General features: G+C 53.9%; 1 protein-coding gene across 2 annotated transcripts in view; it reads left to right on the top strand.

The window, feature by feature from the left end:
* GOLM1 (golgi membrane protein 1) overlaps nt 1-5,897 on the top strand; it is a 27,450-nt gene that overhangs the window by 5,343 nt on the left and 16,210 nt on the right. The window lies entirely within an intron of this gene.

Here is a 5,897-nt window from a genome sequence, read left to right as displayed (position 1 = left end):
GGTCTCGGTGGGGGGGGGGGGGGGGGGGGAGCGGGGGAGAGCGGGGAGCCAGGAGGAAGCTGTCACCTGTGTATGGGTTCCCAGGTCTGCTATAACAAATTACTGTAAACTGAGCGGCTTAAAGCAACGAAGATTAACTCCTTCAAGGTCTGGAGGCTTGGAAGTCCAAAGTCAGGGTGTCCCAGGACCTAGGAGGCTCCATCGGAGGATCCTTCCTGAGTTTCTTGCAGCTCCTGGCGTCTGCTGGCACCTTTGACGGGACTTGACTTGCACTTGTGTCCCTCTGATCTCGGCCGCTGTTCGCACAGGGTGTGTCCTCCACGTCTCTGCAGCTTTGCCTGTTCTCTTTGGTCACATCGATTTAGGACCCACCCTCGGGACTTTAACTTAATTACAGCTGCTTGGGCCCTGTTTCTGAATTGGCTTTTCATAGGTTCATGTATAGGTTCTGGTGGACATGGGTTTTCGGGGTAAAAGCCATGGCACCTGTTTCGTCGTCAGCAGGGCCATCCCCTCTGCGGTGGCTGGAAGTGCGTGGCCCAGGCCAGCCCAGACGGAAGGGGAGAGGGAATCAGCCTCTGTCTTTGTCAGAAACCTGAGGTCACATTGTCACCCGCCAAATGTGTGTGGTTATAAATAACCTTTACGCAGCCAGCAGTGAAATGCTATTTTCTTTTTAGATTTATATGTGTGTATGTATAAAATAAGTGTTTAGGAAGCCCCAGTAGAAAGAGGCCTTCAGGTTCTAGCTTTTGGCAAAAGCTAACGGAGAGTCGCTGGTGCAGGTCTGCCCTAGTGTCTCAGGACAGCACAGGATGTTTTATTCATTCTTTTACCTGGTTGTCGGAAGGCAGATCAGTCCTTTTGGGTCTGAAGACTTGATGAGATCTCGGGTCCTCTCCTGGCCCCTGGCTGCCGCAAAGCTGCACAGTGGCCCTGGAGGCATGTGAGGGGCACATGGCCTCCTCTCTGAATGCCTGGGGAAAGAATCAGAAGACCCTGAGTGACTTAGTAGCACTTCATCCAGGGAACACCCAGCTTCCTGCTACTGTGTTCATTTTTGCTTGCTACCAGTTGGGAGTCAGGAGTAGCTTCATTTTGTACAATTTTACTTGTGACATTCATGCAAGGCTGGTTTCTTGCAGCCATTTATCTGATGTTGAAATTTAGGCTTTTCATTTGCTGTTAAAATATGTAAATGAAAAAAAAACATGTGAGTGAGCAGTGCAGTCAGTAGTGCAAAGCGAATCGTTTGAGTACCATTTCATTTGTAATGGAAATACAGTACCGTCCTGAAGGGCAGCCGTGGCCTAAAAAAAAAAGATGGCCGAGTGGGAGACGAGAGGAGGGGATGATATGTTAATTCATCTGTGTCCAGAAGAGAAAAGCTTACAGGCGGAGGCAGCCGGGAAGGTGGAGGGAGAACAGGCCTGCCCTTCACCTAGCCTCACCTTCCTCACTCACCTGTGTGACCTGCGTCTGCTTTGAGGTGGCTTCGGTGAGCTTCCACGTTTCTTCTTTCTTGCCTGGTAGGTAACTTGGTGCGTGAGGAGACTCCCCAGCCTTATTGGAGGGGGTGCGGCATGAAATCGCTGTCCTTCAGAGGGCTTTCCTGCTGTCAGCGTTTCCCGTGCTTCAGAGGGCTTTCCTGTTGTCAGCGTTTCCCTGGCTGCTGGGCGGGGAAAGCAAGGAGAGCTGAGATGGTTTGTGCCGTGGGTTCTCATGTGGCCATGGGCCTGGGCTGGGGGCTGCTCCCTTCGGCGTGGGTTCCTGTGGGTGATTCCCAGGAAGATTCTGCCCCTTCCAAAGGACGTGACTACAATTAAGCAGCTTGGTCATTTGTCCTGGCTTAGAGTGCTTTCACACAAGAACACGCTTAAGGTGCCGACGGGGAGACAGGTGTGGCCTTTGGGATGGAGGTACAGGCTGCGCCCTGAGAGGTCGCTGGCTGGCTCCAGGGCCCTGCAGCATGGCCGGGGCTGGCCCAGGCTGCTGGCTCCACCACTGCCTGCCCGGCAGCAGACACGGCTCTGGGGTTCCAGTTTCTCGGCTCCGGGTCGGCTTTCCTTGTGCACCTGAGAGCGAGGCGATTTTCTTCTGCAGACACGCTTTCTCGTTTGTTTTTGTTTTGGAGGGCCAGAGCAGATCACTGTTGTTTCTTTGCTTTTTATCACCTCTTCGCCCTGTGACTGATGGAAGAATCGAGGCTTCTAGAAAAGCGTTTCTGTTTTTATCCCCATTCATTTTCTAAATGTGTTCAGTTCTGTCTGTCTGCTCAGGATGCTGCGGGGCGCTGGCCTTGTGCCCCGTCGGGACCAGGCTGTGCCCGTTGTCTGTGCATTTCCCATCGGGTGCTGTGGAGAGAGGAGTAAATGGGTCTGTTGGAGTCGGTCATAGACAGAAGTCACTCCAGCTGTTTGATGCAAAAACGATTTGGTACAGGAAAGTAGATGCCGAGGGGATGGTGGGAAGGGCCTGGGGGAGCAAGCTTGCTGGGATGGCTCACCTGTCAGGACCAGCCCCAGGGCCAGACCCGGAGGTTGAACTGGGAGGCTGTGCAGGGGCCTTCACTCAGACGCAGGGCCACCACACTCCTTGCTCCATTCTGCACCTCCAGCCTCTAACCCCGTCAGCATTCCAGCCTCCAGGGAGTGTATCTGATTGGATCTAAGTCCCACTGGGAAGGAGTCTGGAAAATGTCCTTTAGCTTCCGAGCCTCCTCAGGAAGGCACAGCAAAGGCTGTGTGCCACCAATACCGACCTGCGTCCGCCCCCAGGCATGAGGGAGGGGTGCCCAAGTGCTGTGGGGGTCACAGGAGAGTGTCCTCCACCGAGACACCTGGAAGCCAGGTGAATGTCCCTGAGGGTGTCGGGAGGTGGGAGCAGCACCCCGTGGCTGGGTGTGAGGCTGGTTTTTATCTCCATTACTTTTCTGTTTTTATCCCCATTAATTTTAGGAACATATAGGGAGTACACAGGAGCACAGGGCCCTTTCACACAGGATCTTTTAAGCCACTTACAGTTTGGACTTGAGCTGGAGGACAGGGGACCCATCATAGGGTTTAATCTGTGGATCAAGGTCATCAGATCGGGTCTGGGGGGTTTAAAAGGTGGGCCCTGGCCCTGGGGAGTGTCCTTGGGGCGGGGAGCAGGGCAGAGAGAAGGCAGCTCTTGAAATATTTGAAGCAAAAATTATGTGCTGAGTTGCGGTAAGAGTGGAATGAATTCTGCAAAGTGAGCAGATTCGAGAGGCAACCAGCAGGACAGGCCTGGGTGACAGGTGCAACATGGAGAAGGGGAGAGAGAGGCTGCTATAAATAAATGCTTGGCTCTTCTCTGCTGCTGGGACTCTCTCTGTCCTCCCTTCTTACTCTTCCGGGCCTGAGCTGTCCCTGCCAGCCTGTGGCTGCTGAGCACTGGAAATGTCCCAATTGGGATGTGCTGTAATGTGAATAGGTTTGAAGGCTTAGTATGAATAGAAAAGCAAAATATCTCATGAATACTGTTCTATGTTGGTTACATCCGAGATCAGCCATTTAAGTTCCTTTTCTTTTTCTGTTTGTTTCAGCTCTGGTATTCAGAGGGAAGGAGGCTTTGATTGCTGGGTGAGGTGGAAGTTTAAGCGTACAGTTCATGTTGTTGGACAAAAGATCGCTGGATAGTTTTTATCTTGCAACACTAGGACTCCATGCTCATTCAACCCTAACTCCCCTCCCCGCACCCTCAGCCCTTGGCAACTGTCCGCTTTTCTACTTTCTGTTTCTCCGATTTTGACTGCTTTACATCCTTCCTCTGAGCGGAATCCTGTAGCATTTGTCCTCTTGTGACTGGATTGTTTTGCTTGACATTCTGTCCGCCAGGTTCATCCCTGCTGCAGCACGGGCAGTCTGTCTGAAAGGCTGCATAACGGTCTGCTGCGTGCACATCTTCTTCACCATCGGGGACAGGAGACGGCTGCAGCGCTGACGCCTGTGAATAGTGCTGCTGTGAAACATGGGCTGCAGATACCACCTCGAGATCTTGCTTTGAGTTCTTCCAGACAAATTCCCGGAGTGGGGATGCTGGGTTACGTGCTCATCTTTTGTCTTTTTAGCTGGACGGGTACAAGCTTTTTCTGAGAGGAGCAGGAGCTGCACGCTGTGTAAATCGGATTCCTGGCTGTGCGAATCCTCCTGTCACCGCGGGTTCTCTTCTCTCTGCAGCCCGCATAGAATATTTTTTGTTGGTGTAGAATATATATAAAGACCCCTCTTGGTAACCTCTCCCTGAGAGAATAATTATCCTATAGACCAGTGGTTCTCAACCTTCTGGCCCTTTAAATACAGTTCCTCATGTTGTGACCCAACCATAAAATTATTTTCGTTGCTACTTCATAACTGTCATGTTGCTACTGTTATGAATCGGAATGGAAATATCTGATATGCAGGATGGTCTTAGGCGACCTCTGTGAAAGGGTCGTTCGACCGCCAAAGGGGTCGCCACCCACAGGTTGAGAACCCCTGCTATATAATAAAAGTCTAATAAGCAAATTGTCCCCTTGACAGGGAGATTGACCAGGGGGCGGGGGCGGCAGGTGGCTGGGGGAAGGAAGGGCCCGCCCAGCCGGCAGCCACTAGGATTTCATGCACTGGGCCTCTAGTACGGTGTGTTATCACTGTGACTTCTCCCCTGTTATACCAGGAAATGTGCCTTTGCTCGGGTCTCCCAGAATAAACACCAGATTAGCCTGGCCGGATTTCATTTCTGGTGCACACCCCTGTATTCACAAACACCTGACTCCCGGAAACTCTGTGCAGGCCAGAGGACTACTTTGTGTGTTTAGATCCGGAGGGCAGTGGCTGAGCAGAGAGGTCCAGGGGAAGGCCAGAGGCACAGAACGGGGAGGCGGTGTGGTTGGCATCATCACCGGGAACCAGAAATGGGACAGAAACGTGTCTCCGAGTTACGGGCGGCGTTTTCCAAGCTTCGTTGATTAGGACACAGGAGGAAGCTTTCCCGGTGGCCCCGCGCACAGTGTGAGGTGCTCCGGTGTGTAATGTTCCAGTCCAGCCCTCTTCAGGTTTTTGTTCGCCGCTAGTGCTGGGCGCAGTCCACTGGATTGGTGTCCTGCTCGAGGCTTAGACCCAGTTCGGCAGGTAGTGATGGAGTGCTCGCTCCCGGAGCTGGCGCTGGGACTCAGGTGTGGCTTTGCGTGCTGGCTGTTGGGAGAGCCGCGGGGCTGGGGCTTCCTAAGCAGCCTGTGCCTCAGAGGGGGAGCACCTGCCCGCTCAGCAGCCCCGGCAGCCTGGCAGCCGGCGTGAGGAGAAGGGAGCACCTGGGTGTGGAGCCTCCGCAGACCTGCTGGGAGGCCCTCACTCGGCGCGCGCAGGCTGCTGTCCCGCTCAGCTGCACACTCATTTCTCCTTCTTGGTGCTGCTTTTACATTGTTGTCCTGAGTCCTGTGCGGCCTTTTCCCTGTTCTGTTGTCAGCGTTCCCAAATGTGTGTCACTAGCTGGGTGTGACCCCGCACTCCCCAGGCTTGCCGACCGTGGATAGAAGGAAGCGGCCAGAGGTTACGTTAAAATGACGCAGAGTGCTGAGCTGGAGGAGTGGTCCCCAAGTTTCCTTCTCTTCGCTCTGTTAGCCGGCCTGGCATTCAGAGTTTGACTTCTGTACCCAGGCTCCTCCAGACAAAAAGCCAGAGTTGGGAATCAGCCAGTGCGGCAGGGGCCTTGCGCAGAGGAGGGGCCGGTCCTGGAACTCCGCCAGGGCCAGGGACCGGTTCCTCTTCCTCCGGGCACAGCTGGTGTTGGGCGGGCAGGTCTCTGTGTGCGACTTCCTTTTCTGACTGTGGGCCTCAGATAATCAGAGCTGTCCACCCCGGGCCTGCCCTCCTGACCTCCGCGTTGGGTGGGGG

This window comes from Myotis davidii, unplaced genomic scaffold, assembly GCF_000327345.1.
Source record: "Myotis davidii unplaced genomic scaffold, ASM32734v1 scaffold556, whole genome shotgun sequence".
Taxonomy (NCBI): Eukaryota; Metazoa; Chordata; class Mammalia; order Chiroptera; family Vespertilionidae; genus Myotis; species Myotis davidii.
The sequence above is the reverse complement of the archived record's forward strand: the minus strand, read 5'-3'. Positions and strand labels throughout refer to the sequence as shown.